Raw genomic sequence first — 18514 nt, 5'->3', positions numbered from 1 at the left:
ACACACGTTATTCTTAAATCAGAGTGAACTTTTGATAAATGGGTTAAAATTAACTTTTATATAAGAGGTAAACACATATATCATAGGCTATTTCCAGTTTAAACAGATTTTATGGTCTGAAAAAATTTTTTAAGTTAATTATTTATTTTTGTCTGCATTGGGTCTTCATTGCTGCACGTGGGCTTTCTCTAGTTGCGGAGAGCGGGGGTTGCTCTTTGTTGTGGTGTGCAGGCTTCTCATTGCAGTGGCTTCTCTTGTTGCGAAGCATGGGCTCTAGGTGTGTGGGCTCAGTAGTTGTGGCACTTGCACTCAGTAGTTGTGGCTCGCGGGCTGTAGAGCGCAGGCTCAGTAGTTGTGGCACACGGGCTCGGTTGCTCTGCTGTATGTGGGATCCTCCCTGACCAGGGCTTGAACCCGTGTCCCCTGCATTGGCAGGCGGATTCTTAACCACTGTGCCACCAGGAAAGTCCCCTGAAAATTTTTAATACTTTTTCTTGTTACTACTGTGAAAGTTTTGCATGTATTTTTCGTTGTATTTTGGCTTTATTTTAAAATTACTAGCTTTAACTGTGGCATTGTCAAGTGTGGGCAATTTTTTTTTCTGCTGAAAATGTTGTATAATTATATGTCTACAGGATCATAAACATAAAACTGCCAACTCATTTGCTTTGCCAATATAGGCTGACGCTTAACCTTTATGACGAAGTTCAAGACACATACATTAGCTTCTTTTAAGGGAAGAAGTAGGGCTAACAATCTATGCAACTTTGTCCCCAGTATCTTTCATTTTCAAAACGAGATCAATGAAGCAGCCTCATTTGTCTCTAGGACCCCTAGAGTATACACAACTAATATGACTTCATTTTCTTTTAAAGTTCCTAAAAGCCTGGAAACCTCAGGTAAAATGAATGTGAAAGATTTTATACATTCCATTAAACTGACCCCTGATCCCATGTTTATTGCTTTAAGACAGTAGTCCCCAACCTTTTTGGCACCAGGGTCTGGTTTTGTGGAAGACAATTTTTCCACGGACTGGGGGGTGGCAGGGGAAATGGATGGTTCAGGCAGTAATGGGAGCAATGGGGAGTGGCAGATGAAGCTTCACTCGCTCACCCTCGCTCACCTCCTGCTGTGCAGCCTGGGGGGTTGGCGACCCCTGCTTTAAGAGATGCCAGGTAATAATTCTACTCTATAGCCATATAGGAATTTATTTATACATGTTACATATATTCAACATGCATTTTTTATATCCTTGTCTTAAAGTTAGAAGCAGGGGTTCTCATTTTTCAACTATTAATGTTTATTTCTTATAACATTCTTGTAAGAAGTATACCTTTCTTAGCAGATCTTTCTTTGTAACAGAGTGCTTAATTTTGAATGTACCACATTACTTTTAAAAAGGGCAGATCAACAATATATACAAGTGTTAATATTTAAGGAGACTGTGTAATAAAAAAGGACTTCAAATGTGTATCATACTGTGCTTGAAGAGGCCGATCCTTAAAAAAAAGGAAGAGCTGAATCTGCAGGTAACTTCTTGGTTTATGCATCAGAATTACTTGAGAATGAAATGCATTTCAGGGTAATGAGTCATTTGAAGACACAGGCTAACTATAATTATGAAAACAGACTTAAATTCTTAAAACCGGCTACACTGATAAGTAAAAATATAATTTCATTAGAATGTGAAGCTTTACAGAATCTTGAAAAAATCACAAGCAAGAAATAAAACCATGGCCATTACTAATGATTAATGAAGCATGTAATCCTCTTAGGTAAAAAACCCTACAACTTGGATTGTAAGTCACAATTAAAACATATCACCGATTAATTTTAAAACATATTGACAAACTTGTAGCTAAAATTATTCTGTCTTATGAAAAGCTGGAATGATTTTGTAACATTAAAAAATATCAATACTTATAAAAGATAACTTTTACTGAGAGCATTTTTTTTTCGCGTTACGCGGGCCTCTCACTGTTGTGGCCTCTCCCGTTGCGGAGCACGGGCTCCAGACGCGCAGGCTCAGCAGCCATGGCTCACGGGCCCAGGCGCTCCGCGGCATGTGGGATCTTCCCAGACCGGGGCACAAACCTGTGTCCCCTGCATCGGCAGGCGGACTCTCAACCACTGCGCCACCAGGGAAGCCCGAGAGCATATTTTTTATTGCTAGGTTTTCATACTCACTTTCTCCTAAAACTAAGTCCAGAAGATAGCCACTTTTTAAATTCACATTTTATAGATAAGCAGACTGAAGCTCAGAAAAGATTAACTTACTCTCCCAAGGTCATTTCAACAGGAGCTGGTATTCAACCTAGGCAGTCTTTCTCCAAAGCCTACTCACTGAAGTATTTTTTAATTATGACTAGAGTATTATGGAACACTAGAAAAGGCTTCAAAAATAAGTATTGTTTACAACACTATTCAAACCGATACAAAGAAATAAAGTTTGAAAGACAAAAATATGACAATATTCTAAGTAGTTAACAGCTTTCCATATGCTCTATACGTACTTTCATTGTTACTGACCATATACTAACATAATGTAATCAAACTTAATCGTTTTTCCCCCAAGATTCTTCAGAGATTTTATGCAAGTGCAAAATACAGTTCAATAAGAAAAATAGTTTCTAAATATGCTCTTCCCCAAAAGCATATTATCAAAAAGCACTGACTACCTAAAAATTAAAAAACCAAACCCAAAACCCACTAGCGTTAATAGAGATCTAACTGCAAGAAGACTGCAGAGGAATTCTGTCCTCAGCTCCAGCCTACTCAACACAGTGGCCACTGTCGTGGATGCCAATGATACAAAACTGCAAGGGAGGGACGGTCGAAATGATGAACCCAATCTGACAAGATGGACTTTCACAGGAATAAATATGAGTCAGTTCTTGAGTAGAAACACAGAGGCAAGTATGAAAATCACTTAGGGGCTGCAATCAATACTACATTCAAGGATTGAACCATGAAATGAACACTGTTCCTCCACCACACCTCAAATCAGGACTCCACATCAGGCTTCATTAATTAATAGAAAATAACTGTCAGAACTAGACAATCCCTGGACTGCTGGGCTCTCTTCTGGGTGAAATATTTAAAGAATGATCAATAGAAGAAGGACCTGAAAACAGAACTGAGTATCAAAAGAAAATAGGAATGCTTAAAAGACTTAGAGCAGCACGATAGCATTCTTTCAATATCTGAAGTCATTTCATGTTTAAAGAGGTATTTAACTATTTACCTGATTCCCAAGGAACAGAATTATCACCATTATAATAAGGAATGTTTAAGGGTCAAAGCTGTTCCAAAGATACAATAGGCTGCACTGGACTGGAGTGAAATCTGCCTCTGGCTGTGTTTCAAACATCGGCTGAAATGGTAGAAATGGGGAGCAGGGGTCTCAAAAATCAGGAAGGCTGTTGGCTTCTAAATCAAGAGGGATGGAAAATACATATTTTTCCAAGAAGCCAACACAAAAATTCATCTATCTAGTTCTAAATCTCTGTCTTAGTGGTAAGAAGTTCCAGTAGACCCAAAATGTTTTTGAAACTAAAATTAAGAGCTCTTCTAAGAAGTAAGGGGAAAAAATCCTAGTTGCAAATAAATCTCACTCTAAGAGGGGTGAAATATTCTGGGAGTGGGTTTACATATACAACACACACACACACACACACACACACACACACACAGTGGTTAAGTAGAGCCCAGAGGGTGGGAACAGCTATGTGAAAGTTACACAGTCTTTTGGAGAAGGACAGTCACTGCCCTTCAATGATTACAAAGGCTTAGAAATTCACTAGCCAGGAACAAGATAAAACTTCCTGGAATAAGAATAAAATGTCAAAAAGTCTAAATAGTTCAGCTGAGTGAACACATTTCAGACATTGCTTATATGTGGCAAGACATACACGGGACACAGAAATGAAGGCATGTCATGGCATCGCGTGAGCTTTCCTGCAATGCAGGAGGAGTATGACAGAGAAGAGGCAAGTTTTCCCTGCTCTCTCCCCTCCCACTCTTATGCCCCAACCTTGCGGCCATAACATCCTACCTGCTCATGGACAAAATAATCTGGATGTGCAGAAACTGTCATGCTAGGAATACATTTACATAATGAATATCGTGAATAATATATCAAGACTGACTTAGATTTATCTGGTTCCTGAGGCTAAAATCTGGAAGTCATACTTCAATAAACCACCAATTTTCTCACAGAAATGTAGACCATTCTAACAGAATCTATGAAATGGCTTGATTTCACAGAAGCCAGAGCCAGAGCTAATCTCCTAATCCTTTACCGTTGACCTTGCCTGCAATTTACCACCTTGCACACACCCATCAGTGCTCATCTCAGTGGCCCACGCTCATCTGTAAAAATAAGATTACCTTTATTGCCTAACTAGGTCAAGAATCGTACACAATGCCTCGCTGTTCTGCTCCCTTGCTCGGAGTAGACATTTATTAAACTACCAGCACACTTTACGCCGAATCCAGGAATGGCCTCCCAATTTGTCTTAATACATCTCTCCAGGCAGTCACCACCCATCAGTCAGAACTGGAGCACAGATGAACGACCTGCCAACTCTGCCCTGGGCAGTTAATTGCTACAATTAGCTATATCTTTACCTCTACTAGACAGTTAAAACCATGCCTTTTATGTCTCTGTACTACCAGTACAATACACCACATGTACCAATTACTTATTTAAGGCTGATAGAAGTAATAGCTTCTATTACTGGGATTAGTCATTCTCAATGACCCTTGACTAGAAACAAACTTTTCATATCAAAAATCAATAATTTTAAATTTCATAAAAGAGGCACTATTACTCAACATTAATAAAAAACTAAATAAGTGTGTTTAGCCACATCTATAAGCATATTTGAACTATTTTTTTATTTAAAATAATACACGTTTGCTGAACTTGGGAAAATATGATAAAAGGGAAAAAGAAAAAAAAAATCCATGATTCAATCATCAGAAAGTAGTTACTATTAAGTTTGCCTGGTACTCTACAACTTATTTTTTCCAAGCACGTACTAAAAATAGCTATCAAGGACTTAAGGGAATATATTTTAAGCAAACTTTCTCATTTAGTTTGCTAAACAGTTCCCACTTCAATGATCTATATCAATATTTTAATAGTATTCCATAAATGAACCCTTACACACTAAAAAAGCTCATTGTTTATCACTTATTTCACTTTTTGTGTGTGTGTGTGTGTGGTACGCCGGCCTCTCACTGTCGTGGCCTCTCCCATTGCAGAGCACAGGCTCCGGATGCGCAGGCTCAGTGGCCATGGCTCACTGGCCTAGCTGCTCTGCGGCACGTGGATCCTCCCAGACCGCCGCACGAACCCGTGTCCCCTGCATCGGCAGGCGGACTCCCAACCACTGCGCCACCAGGGAAGCCCACTTATTTCACTTTTAATTGTTCTAACATACCTGGAGGTAAACCTGTGGGAATATTTATAAAATTCACTGAGGCAGTATTACTGGGTTAAAAAATAAAAACATTTTGGTATGAAAGGGTTTTTCAGTATCCACAAATCAATCAGTGTGATACACCTCATTAACAGATCGAATAAAAACCATATGATCATCTCAATAGACACAGAAAAAGCTTTTGACAAAATCCAACATCCATTTGCGATTAAAAAACAAAAAAACTCTCCAGAAAGTGGGCATTGAGGGAACATACCTCACCATAATGAAGACTTTTGAAATACATTACCAAATTCCTCGTCAGGTGTTCACCAATTTTATTCCCACCAGCAGTAGTGTTTTTGCATCTATAGTTATGAGAGAGATTGGTCCATGTTTTTCTTCTGTATTTTTAAAATATCTTTGTCAGTTTGGAGATTAGGATACCACCAACCTCAAAAAATGAGTCGGGCCACGATGCCCCCTCCTGTATTTTCTGAAAAGTTTTGTGTATATTAGTATTATTTATTTTTTGAATGTTTGATAGGATTTACCAGTGAAACCATTTGGGTCTGAAGTTTTCTTTAGGGGAAGGTTTTTAATAATGAATTTTTAAAATAGATACAGAGCCATTTGGATTTTTTATTTCTTCTTGTATCAATTTTGTAAGTTGTATCTTTCAAGAAATGTGACCACTTCCCCTGGGGTGTTGGAGTTGTTCACAGTATTCACTTAATATCACTTTACTATCTGTAGGATCTATAGTGATAATCCTTTTTTTTCATTCCTAATATTGGTGATTTGTGTTCTTTTGTTCTTGCTCATTTTAGCCAGGAATATGTCAATTCTGTTGATTTTTTTCAATAGCCAGCTTTTGGCTTCATTAATTTTCTGTATTGTCTATTTTGTATTTTCTTAATTGCTTATCTTTAACAACAACAACAAAAATCTCCTTCTACTTAAGTGTTCACTTTGTTCTCCTCCTTGTAGTTTCTTACTGTAGAATCTTAGGTCACTGATTTCTAGATCTTTCTTCTTTTTAATACAAGCATTTAAGTCTCTCAATTTCCCTCTCAACATTGTTTTAGCTGTATTTCAAATATTTTGATGTATTTTGCTGCCATTCAATTCATTTTCTAAATTTGTGATTCTGTCTTTGTCACACTGAAGTTTTTTTTTTTTCCAAAAAATTCCATATATTTGGAATTTTCCCAAATAGCTTATTGTTACTGATTTCTCATTTAATTCTACTGAGGTCACTGAATGCAAATGTCAATTAATTAAAGTGGTTGATAGTGTTGTTCATATTATCTATGTTCTTTTTCCCTATCAACTACTAATTGTTCTATCAACTACTGAGAGAGATTAAAATCTACTATGATTATGAAATTGCCTATTTCTCCCTTCATTCTATCAATTTTTGCTTCAGATATTTTGAGATCTGTTATTAGTTGCATATACATTTATAATATCTTTGTGAAGAAGTATCCTTTTATTATTATGAATTGCCTTACTTCTATAATACTGGGTCTTTTTTATATCTTTTATTCTGTTTCATTTATCTTCCTATCCATAATTCTCCAGTACAAATGTTTTCATTTGTATTATTAAATGCTATCCACCAAAAGGAGAAGCCTCCTTCACAATATCAGTTTCTAAGAATTTCTTTGCTATACTACCAGCTTATTCTTCTAGATGAAATTTAGGCTTACAACTTCTAAAAATTAAAGCAATGATACCTCTGATTGAAATTATGTATAAATTAAAAACACATTTGAGGAAAGAAAACTTTTTCATAAAATTAACTCTTGCCATTGGAAAACAATCTTTTATTAAAATTTGCTTCTATATATTATAGTTTTCTATTTTCAAATCAATTACCATAAATTTGAGAATAAAGGGATACTTTTTACAAATCTTTGTTAATATCCCCACTTCCCTAATTATCTCTGTACAGTACATACTTTATCTTGACTAAAATTGCTGAAGCAGTAGCTCTCAATCCTAGCTGCTCATCAGAATCATCTATGTAACTCTTCAAACACAGCTCTGGCCCAACACAATCAGTAAGTCTATAAAGATTCTCGTAAGCACTTTGATGCCTCAGCCAAAGGTAAGAATAACCGATTTCCTGCTTCTCTGTACACTTTCCTACCATTATTTCCACACTTAATATCTTTATGCTTATTCCCAACTAGGTAAATCTTTAGTTCATTTACTTTTCAAGCAGCTTTCGGATGGGAATATTTTCTATCTTTGCTCATCTGAAGATGACTTCTATTTCCTTCTTACATTTACTTTGGGTAAAAACATTCTTAGGGGGTATCCTAAGACTCCTTCTGTATCCAACAGTGCACAGAAGCAAGTCCACGGCCACGTGGATTTTGTTCCCTTTCAGGTAAGCCTCCTGCTTTTCTGCCTGATTACATCAATTTTCTAACCTTAAAATTAATAAATAACATTTAAGATTATTCCTGGTGTTGGTTGGTATTTTCCTGGCATGTAGCTTTTTCATCTAAAGACTCTGCTACACCTTGGTTACAGCAACCATTTCACTCGTCTTAGTCTCTGAGGAGCACCAATTTTTCTCCCAGTGGATCTCCATTCTCTATGTTCTACACACATGTATCTTCATTTCTAATCTGTCACTTCAATCCCTTCCTCTGGGTTCTAGGAAATCTTAAATTTGTCATGGGTTCAATGTTTTTATAGTGCTGATTTTTTTCACCCTTAATTCTAATAGATACTTTAATTCTCCTAGCGCATTCTGAAGTCTCGTAATGACCACATTAGGTAGGTACCGCTGTCCTCACATTACAGGTAAGAGCACTGCAGCACTGAGAGGGCAAGGGGCTTGTCCACAGTTGTGTGGCTACAAGGGGTGCAGCCAGGACTCACTCCAGCAATCTGCCTCCAAGATCCACGCCCCATTCTCTGCTTTCTTCCCCTCAGCTGTGCAGCCAGTCAGCTCTCCATCACAATCTGGCTCACCCACCATTCCGTCTCACTTCAGAGCCTATGTTTCCTTGAATTTTAAGACACAAAGCAGATGCTATCTAAAAATTACTTTCTAAAATTTACTCGTTTCTCATAATAATTTTTGTCAGATGTAGGTTGTTCCTTTGCATTTTAAGTGTCATCTTCCTTGTTCTATGCTGCAAAATCTTTCATAGGCCCTATGGGTTTTTCTCTTTCTTTTCTTTTTTTCTGTTTACTCCATCTTTGGGTCAGGAGGAGTCAACCCAGATCTGGTGTTTATCCATAAGCAGGTAAGGTAGAAGCTCCCTGAATATCCTGACTCTCCAGCCAGTTGCCATGAAAATGCTCCTCTAATATTGGGAGCAGTGAGCAGACTGGTGCAAATTTACATCGCAAGGCTGCTTTCAGCTGAGAGTGACAGGAAGTCAGAGCCACAGCCCCCATGAGAGATATGGGCTCCTGTTAGGTGCCCCCCAGCCTGTGTGTTAAGGACAAGAAGTCTCTTTGGCTGAACCTGTCCACTAGGCATGAGCACTTGTCTGTGGCATCCTCTGTCCTGACAGAATGTTAGGTAGTGGCCCCACTGCCCAGACAGCTCTCTGGTTCTTGCAGCAACCTTTCTTTCTGATGCTTCTCCTTCACAGTCATAGAGAGGGATTTCAAGTGACAACTCCCTACCTACCCCTTAGCCTGTCCTCGGCTCTCCAAATCCTAGGAGGTAGGAGTTGGCTGGCTCTTTGAATGTTACAGGTCCACCTCCTGAGACAGCATCGCAGGGACCCAGGAAGTGAGTCGGTCGGTCCTCATTCATCCCTCTGTGTGGTCACACAAACATTCTACCTAGAAGATGCTCCTTTATTTTTCAGGACATGGCAAGTACAACAATTGAGAGAGTGGGCTCCGAGATCAGACAGAAAGGATTTGAATAGTGACTCTGCCACTTCCAAGGTATGTACACTCGGGCTGGTTACTTTACTCCCCTGGGTCTTTTCCACTTATATGAAGTTAACAGAGTACTTAATCCAGAGAGTTGTCACTGTTGTTTTGAAGGATTAATGAAATAATGCACGTAAGGCACTTAGCTGGGTGCCTGGACAATAGTGCAAGTGTAATAAACAATAGCTATCATTTTACTAATGATGGCATTCTTTCTAGCTTGTGAGTTTTTGCTTATTTTTATATCCTTTAGCCTATCTCATCAGAGAAATGAGAAGTTGGGAGTCAGAGGCCAGTGCCAAAGTCACCATGTTATTTAGAGCTCCCAGGAGAAGTTTATCAAGCTTCTAGCATGCTGGGTGATTGTGTTCATGTGTGCATTCACACACTTAGAACTATCCTGCCTCTTCGGTTGCATCATACTCCTTAAGGGAAAAGCCCTGTGCTCCTAATGGTCCATTATTCTAGACACCCCTCAGTGTAGTGGAAGGTCAAGCACTGAGGGTGCGCTCATGAGATGCTACACGTGCAGTAAAATAGAATCAACATGCCTGTGGATGGAAATGAACTCATTGTCCGACACTTACAGAAACGCACATGAATGTGACAGTCCAGGGATAGAGAAGATACAAAGTCCTTTGAGAGTTTTTTAAAGGATTACAAAGCAAAATACAAAGACCTAGAACAAAATACAAAAGAATCCTATTTCAATACCACTCTTTGATACATGAAATCAGTTCTAACGTAAGTCCAATGATATGTTCTCAAACAGCACATTTACAGAAAGGAGATACCGCTGTGCCATTAACTTTATAAGCTCTGCCTTATTAATGGATGTGTTTTTCAGCTCTCAGGGTAAATTGAGATGTCAACATGTAAATATTCTATCTGTAGCCTTAAAATAACAAATGTACACTAGCCACTCATTTGCTGAAGCTCTGTTTTCTAAAACTTCTAGATACTGAATAAATTGGTAGAATTTTTCCAACAAAATATATAACCATCAAAAAACCTATCAAAGTTTGTTGCATTATAGTAAACTAGCGAAAGAGTAGCTTCTGGTAAACAGACTACTTAGAACATCCGTAAGAAAATATGCTTCTGATGCAAATCAAAACTACAGCAAGGTATCACCTCACAGAGGTCAGAATGGCCATCATCAAAAACTCTACAACAATAAATGCTGGAGAGGGTGTGGAGAAAAGGGAACCCTCCTACACTGTTGGTGGGAATGTAAACCAATACAGCCACTATGGAGAACAGTATGGAGGTTCCTTAAAAAACTAAAAATAGAGCTATCATATTATCCAGCAATCCCACTCCTGGACATATATCCGGAGAAAAGATACATATACCCTAATGTTCATTGCAGCACTATTTACAATAGCCAAGACATGGAAGCAACCTAAATGTCCATCAACAGAGGAATAGATAAAGAAGATGTGGCACATATGTACAATGGAATACTACTCAGCCATAAAAAAAGAACGAAATAATGCCATTTGCAGTGACATGGATGGACCTAAAGATTGTCATAGTGAGTGAAATAAGTCAGACAGAGAAAGACAAATATCACATGATATCGCTTACATGTGGAATCTAAAAAAACGGTACAAACGAACCTATTTACAAAACAGAAATAGAGTCACAGATGTAGAAAACAAACTTATAGTTACCAAGGGTGAAGGGGAGGAGAGAGATAAACTGGGAGATTGGGATTGACATATACACGCTACTATATATAAAACAGATAACTAATAAGAACCTAATGTATAGCACAGGGGACTCTACTCAGTACTCTGTAATGACCTATATGGGAACAGAATCTAAAAGAGTGGATATATGTATATGTATAAATGATTCACTTTCTGTACAGCACAAACTAACAACATTGTAAATCAACTATACTCCAATAAAAATTTTAAAAAAGAAGATATGCTTCTGATGATTAAAAAGAAAGTAAAATTTACTCAACCACTGATTTTAAAACAAGTGTTTGAAAAATAAGGCTTCTGTAGAGTGGTCTGATACTATCCAGGGAAGCAATTACCACTTCTGGGTACTGAATATTTGCGTACCAAGCACACTGGCAGGGATTTGGCAGGTACACTCTTCATGTTTGCTGGGCCAAATTCCTGTTCTGAAAATTCTCAAACAGGTTTTCCTCCCGTTTGCATGTTATTCGCATTATCATGGCTACACAGAAGCATTTTCTGATTTGGCTTTAGTCACCTAGAACTTTTGACTCATAACAAAAGAAAAAAAACCAGCATTAAACGCCTTGTCTAAGATGAACATACAAGTAGTTATCCAAACAAACAAACAGAGAACCTCAAGAGAAAGTATGGCAGCTTCCTTGAAAGATTTCAATATTTTGGGAATAATGTAGTTCACCAATATGATAATTCCGGAAATGCCTACTTATCTGTGACTCAAGTGAAGAAATGTGGAAACAGGAGTGGGTGTGGGAACAGTGTTAACATAAGCATCCCCACGCGAAAAATTTAAAAAGTGAAAAACAAAAAAAGGCGGTGTTGTCTCCTGGGGACAATATAATAGATAATTTCTGTGGGCAGAGGTTGTGATCAAAAATTTAAAATACGGTCCCTCTTACAGCTGCAGGAAACATAAGTTGACTCAGTTAAAAATAAAATTCCCCAGGACAAAGAGAGAGGATGGTGGTGACGATTTGCTCCCGGTGCTGCACCCGCTCCCCCCTCCCTACAGAACCAGCCCTGGTCATTGAGAGCAGCTCACCAATCACAAGGCCTGCTAAGCATCTGGAAAACATAAACAGAAAGATCTCAACATTCTCACCGTCTACCAGCTGAAGATGACTCACTCCCTATCAACAACCATCAAGGGAAATGGAATGTCGACAGTTTGAAAGCAGTCTTTATTCAAACCCCGTCAGTAATTTGACCACCATTAAATGTTCCCCAGTCCCTAAAAGAATGTACCTCCTGTACTCCTCGCAGCAAACCAGAAAACCACCGCAGCTGCAAGAGAGAAAAGGATCACTCACTACACAGATCACTGGGCAGCCCTGGGAGAAAGCAGAGTCATTGGAGGGTAACTTCATCACATACCAGCAATAAAAGACGGTGTGTGTGCCCCCACAGATGGTGGCAGATGTGCAAACTTCAGGTCGGACACTCCCCTCAAGTCAGTCAGGGACCTAGCAAGGAACAGGTGAGGGGGAAGAGCTGATCTTATCCAAGGGACCGGCAGATCTCAGCAGGACAAGTGTCATTTGCAGGAAGAGGGTAAGAATCCATTTCAGATCATGCAATTTTGTCTTCCTTCATTGCATGTGATGCAAGAACAGCTGTGAAAATACTTTATACACGATTAACTGTGGTGCATAGGTTGTTTGGTATTACTAATATAAAATCGAATAGGTCATTTATCAGAGGTTTGTGTTGGTTTACATTGCTGAAAATGCTCAACTATTTACGTTTCTGCTAGACTTTTCTTTTTGCTTTACATCATTTATTCAATGGGAATGCATCAGGCAACGTCTGTGCGCGGGACATTTCTCTCTAGCAATCAGCTGCCTTTGTCTTCTTTATTCTGCTTTGTGGGCAGGATGGGGAGGGGGTAGTGTATCTTAAAGAGTCTGTAATAGAGAATGAATTATAGAATACTGTAAGCATGTGCTACACATTATGAAACAGTTAAAATGTGGCGTCTCCTCCAAAGGAGCTTAGGCCAAGATGAATGATAATCATTTCCAGAGTCTCCAACGTGATTTATGACTGGCTATGGTCAATTTCTGAAAAGAGTAAACCTGAACTCTAGTTTTAAAGCCTATTCTTGTAAAAATCTACTTTCTCTTCTCCAAGCTATGCCACCCACTTTCTCAGTGAAAGTGAGCACGGGTCTGAAAGCCTCTGTGGGCTCAGACTAGATGACACCACACTTCTGTGTAGGTGGCGCATGACAGCGCTCGCTGGCGTTTGCTGCAGGAAGGAGGTCAGGACCCTGCCATTCCCACCCCCTCTATCCTGGAGCAGCTACTGAAGGCATCTGTTTCTGTCCTTTAGTACCCTTAGTCTCCCATTAGTATTCCTGGAGAATATAAGAAGAGTAAAAATAACAAAGTTAGGATGGGACTAAGGTTGTCCCCCTCTGCCAAAAACATGTCAGTTCTTAAACTCTGGTCAGTTACACAGAACGTTGTTTAAGTAGAACTAAAGCCCGTGGTCACAGTCTCTCAACCAGAGTAGACAACACTACCATTCACACTAAAGACAGTCATTCTCATCTGACGATGAATACAAGATCAGATGATGCTATCAAACTCCCGGAAGACACACATCCCTAGGAGCTATAGGACTAGGAATGGGCAGCCACACATGCTGGTTCAACCACTGTTGCAAGCGGCTGTCTCCCCATTTGGCTAGCCAGCAGGAAAGGATGTGGGTATACTTTAACTGCCTCCAGAGTAAATGCCCCAAATAGGAATCACATCCACAGCCCTGGTCACAGGTAGCCCTACCCTTGAACTGACTGACCTTACTGCGTACCAGAATTTATAAAAGAGGAGCTGTCAGAGTCCACCTGAGGCATCGTGATAGTTGTCTGCGATGACGTGGTACAGCTGTGCATTTAGGAGATCCCTCTAGAACAACATCATGCTTGCCAGTGGACGGACAGACGGCTTTGCCTGTGTAGTCTCTTTTTAAATATTGGTACCAGGCACATGGACACTGGCAGCTGTGTTTGAGAAGTAAAGGATAACGTGCACTTGAGATCAAGCCTGGCATCCACAGAAACGACTCCTACTGCATTACATATAAATAACAGTATCAACAGAAAAGTCCACCAAAATGACCAAAAAATTAATTTATGCAAGGAAAAATCTTAATAGCCCATTTCCAAAATAGTTCTTTTTGAAGTTGATTTAGTACCATCTTAATTTTATTACTATTTCTCAATGCTAAAATGACCCCAGCAGACAACAGATTTTTTTTAAACACACAGACAACACATATGGCGTGTACAAAAGGCAATCGAATGCTCTTTATGTCCAGGAGGATAATAATGGAATAAATGCACCTCTATAGGTGATCTACGTTACAGTGCTTTTGCTACGATTCTATTGAGCCAAAGTCACGCTAGGAGGCCACGAGCAAGTGCTCGGTGGATATCTTCTAAGGTCGATCATCAGCACTATGACACATTAAGAATCTACCCTAGGATTAATGAACCTGTGTGCCCACGTCTGAGTGAAAGGACAGAGACACAGCAAAACACACTATGCATCTGTTACTCCTATTCCTTTCTTCCTCTTCTTCAAGAGTCAAGAACCAGATTTGAAAATGAGAGTAAAGAATTCGAACTCGAAACATACAGCCACTGGGAGGAATGTTGTCCTCAGAGCTGATGCATTATTTGGAAGGAGAGGGAGAGGGGCCCAGGGAGGCGTTAGAGTCACTGAACTGCTGATGGTTTTCCAACAGTACCGGCTCATTCTTCCTTCATCACAAAGCCCCACAGGCAGCATCAGCACCACTCTTCGCTGGCTCGATGGCCTGGAGGCTGCCTGCTCCTCCCAGGAAATAAACACCTTTCAGTCTGAATGAATTGAAAAAGTAATCACTGTTTTTGTTTCGCAAGAAGATAACAGGAACTTGTGTTTGAACACTCTTTGGGATGAACAGCCTAGATTACCAAATAGTCAAAGAATCCTATTGGCTAGGAAAAGGCTAACGATGTTTCCACATGTAAGCTTTTTTTTTTTTTTTTTTAAAGTAATGAACCTTAGGGTAAGGTAAGGAATAATTCTAACTGTGGATGAAATATGTGCCAGTTAGGATACTTCCATTTTAACTTCCAACACTTAGAGAAAGAGAAAAGATAAAATGGTTTCTCTACGACTTCGGTGCCCCCTGTTCACTGAGAACTTTGCCTTTATCCAGGAGGCCCGGAGCTCACCGTTTCCTAATGTCCTTGGCTCCAGCAGCCTTCACCAGAACCCTCCCTCGACATCCTCACGTCCTTGGACTTCATCGTGACCATGCCGAGATCTCAGAGGCTTCCTTCTCCCTCAGCTCATCTCCCACTCCCCAACCACTTCTTCTCTCCTTGCAGTGTAGAGCTCACGTTTGTCCAGATGCTTCTATTTTTTCAAGCCATTATTTCTCAGTACCATCAGCTTGGATCCACCTAGAATCTGCCATCTGTGTCTCTCAGGAGACTGAGCTGTGCCGAAACACGCAACAGCTTGTTTTAAAGCCAATACACATTTGAAGTCTCAAAACTCACCTCGGCCCAAGGAGCCAAGGCTACTACAGGTTCAGTGAACGATATTGGCTCGGAGGAGGCCTATTCACCATGTGTCTCTGGTTCCACGATGACCATTGCAAACCTTCTCTGTGCTCCTAATCCATCCATATCCCCCTCATGGCACTCAAGCCTTGCTTTCCTCTTCATGCTGGTGATCATTTTTTCCCACAGCACTCTCAAAATTCTGTTCCCTCCTTTATGATCTTTTTCAAAGGAAACCATTTCTTTGGCCCTCTCTAAGGTTATGTATTCTATCTATGCCTTGCTTTCCCTCTCTAATTCCTTTTATCTCTAAGCTGCCACAAACAGTACTCTGTGATCAAAACTACTTCTTACAGACCCTTAAATTCAACTGCCGCTAAATAACTTACCCTAGGTCTTTCCAGCCCAGAAAAATCAGCAGGTACCAAACTGAAGTCTTCATCTTCTCCACCAAACACCTCTCACCTCACACTCTCTCTGCCTTGGTTGTGGCATCACCACAGCTCGCCTGAAACCTGAGTGTCGGCAGTTGCCACTTTCACCACTCTCGTTCCCACAGCGTATCAGTCGAGACTTATCGTTGCCACATCCTAAAAATTGTTCACATTTATCACCTCCTCTCCATCCCAGCCACCACTGCCTTACTCTAGCTGCTTATCGTCTTTCTCACTAACACTTGCAACAGTATCCTGCTTGGTTTCCGCATCTCCAGGCCTGATACCTCTCCAATCAATCTTCCTCTTTGCTGACCAGAAGAATTACCCCAAAATGCAGGTTGAAGGTATTACTGCATTGCTCAAAAGCTGTCAAGAGCTCTTCATTACATAACAATGAAGCACAAACCCTCATCAAGGTCTTCCATGAGCTGACCCCTTAGTGTCTCTCCTCTCGCGTTTTTTTTTCGTTTGTTTGTTTGTTTTTATATACTACTACCCACCCTCCTCCTCTTCATCTCCTAAGCTTTTTATTAACTATATTTTCTTTTTTCCGTATTCTTGCTGTTCTAGCATCTGAGGCTTCACTGAGGAGGGGAAGACTGTCCCTTTCAGGGCTAGCCAATTTGTAGAGATAGCAAATTACTCTTCTGCAAATGTGCTTTTCATATGCAAACCAACCAACCTGCAGCCCATGCCCCACCCCTCCCCTGCCTTTATCACCTCCTTTATCAAACTCTCCCCCATTAAACCCACTATCCCCTGTCCTGATCACTCCAGCGACAGGTATCAGCCAACCAGGGGCAGTTCCTACCTCCTGGAGCTTTACTGAAATTATTCAAACTAGTCACCTTACCCATTCCTTCCCACAGAAACCATAATAAAAGGCTTTCTGCCCATCCTTTCTCCTAGCTCCTTCTGCCTCCAGACCGACCCTGGTGATTCCCCACGTGGCCCTGTGTGGCAATGCCGTGCCTTCTATTTCTCAGGATCTGAGTATAAAAACTTCTTCCGTCATTGCCATGTCTGTGTCTTACCACATCTGATTAAAACAAATCCTGGGTACATTTTAAAACAAGTTTCAACTACAAAACTATTTACAGGCCTTTAATTCACCATGCTGTTTCACGCCACTGTATGTAGAGCTGGTAAGCTGCACTTTCCCAATGAGACTGAGTTCTAGTTTGTCTTTCTCTGTAAAGCCTTTCCTGACCCTCCAATGCTGAGCCCCTTCTCTCTGTGCTACCACCATATTTTGTATATAGGTCCTGGCTGAACATTTGCTATTCCAACACAACATAGTTAATTGCTTGAAAGCCCTTCTCTCCTCCTAGGCTAGGCTGTAAACTACAAGATAGAGACTGGGCCCTACTCATGGTTATCATGAGTACTGAGCTTAGTGCACAATAAACAATGAATTCTTTATGAATTAATTTAAATGTACAACAATAGTGTTAGTATTGAATAGTGCTAATGACTAGCTTTGCTACTTTGAAATAAAGCTTTCCGATTAAGAATTTCCAGCTGGAAAAAAAAAAGCTAATCAGTAACAACCTTGCACACAACTTACTCTCAGCCATTTAAACTATTCAAAGAGGTAGAAAGCGAGAGAGGAAGGGAGGAAGGGAAATGACATCTTAACGGTGGCTCAATCGAATATATTGTCTTTAGAATGTATCTCGTACGTATATTTGGCTAAGAGTATGTGATATAACTTAAGAATCCAAAATACAATACCTCAGAAGACAATCTGATTCTGAACTAACAGGAACTTATGCTAATTTCCGTTTTATCTGCCTACCTAAGATTCTTATGATCCACTCCAGTTAGGAAAAGATATAAAGCTGATCTCTCTTTTCTTCCTCATGAGAAGCAATTTAAAATGTCAATGCTAAGTTGTAAGAATGCAAGGTAAGTACACAGTTTGAGGGAAAGAATATTTACTTATGTCAACTTAGTAAAGAAGTACTGTATAATATTAACATTTAAAATGAACAAGCATTACTTTCTAAAGTGCTGATAATAAATTTCTCCATCTTAACATTTGGAGAAAAATCATTTAGAGCATTCAAGTCTGTTGCTTTCAAGAAGTGATGAAATTTTTTTTTTTTTTTTTTTTTTGCGTACGCGGGCCTCTCACTGTTGTGGCCTCTCCCGTTGCGGAGCACAGTCTCCGGACGCGCAGGCTCAGTGGCCATGGCTCACGGGCCCAGCCGCTCCGCGGCATGTGGGATCCTCCTGGACCAGGGCACGAACCCGTGTCCCCTGCATCGGCAGGCGGACTCTCAACCACTGTGCCACCAGGGAAGCCCCAAGAAGTGATGAGATTTTATAATTTGTTCTATTTTCTTTTCAACACAGGAACGTTAATTCTTTGGTCCACGTGGAAGGTATTAGGTTGGGTTTACTTATCTTCTCAGAACCAAATAATTCTGGCCCTTTAAAAGCTACACAAGCAAAAGGTTC

The 18514-nt window shown here is 40.0% G+C and overlaps 1 protein-coding gene across 1 annotated transcript in view; it reads right to left on the bottom strand.

The window, feature by feature from the left end:
• Positions 1–18514, bottom strand: part of CTTNBP2 (cortactin binding protein 2) — a 159002-nt gene that overhangs the window by 101288 nt on the left and 39200 nt on the right.

The sequence above is a fragment of the Delphinapterus leucas genome, chromosome 9, assembly GCF_059928025.1.
Source record: "Delphinapterus leucas isolate spDelLeu-1000000601 "Yukka" chromosome 9, BTC_Dleu_Yukka2, whole genome shotgun sequence".
Classification (NCBI taxonomy): domain Eukaryota; kingdom Metazoa; phylum Chordata; class Mammalia; order Artiodactyla; family Monodontidae; genus Delphinapterus; species Delphinapterus leucas.
The sequence above is the reverse complement of the archived record's forward strand: the minus strand, read 5'-3'. Positions and strand labels throughout refer to the sequence as shown.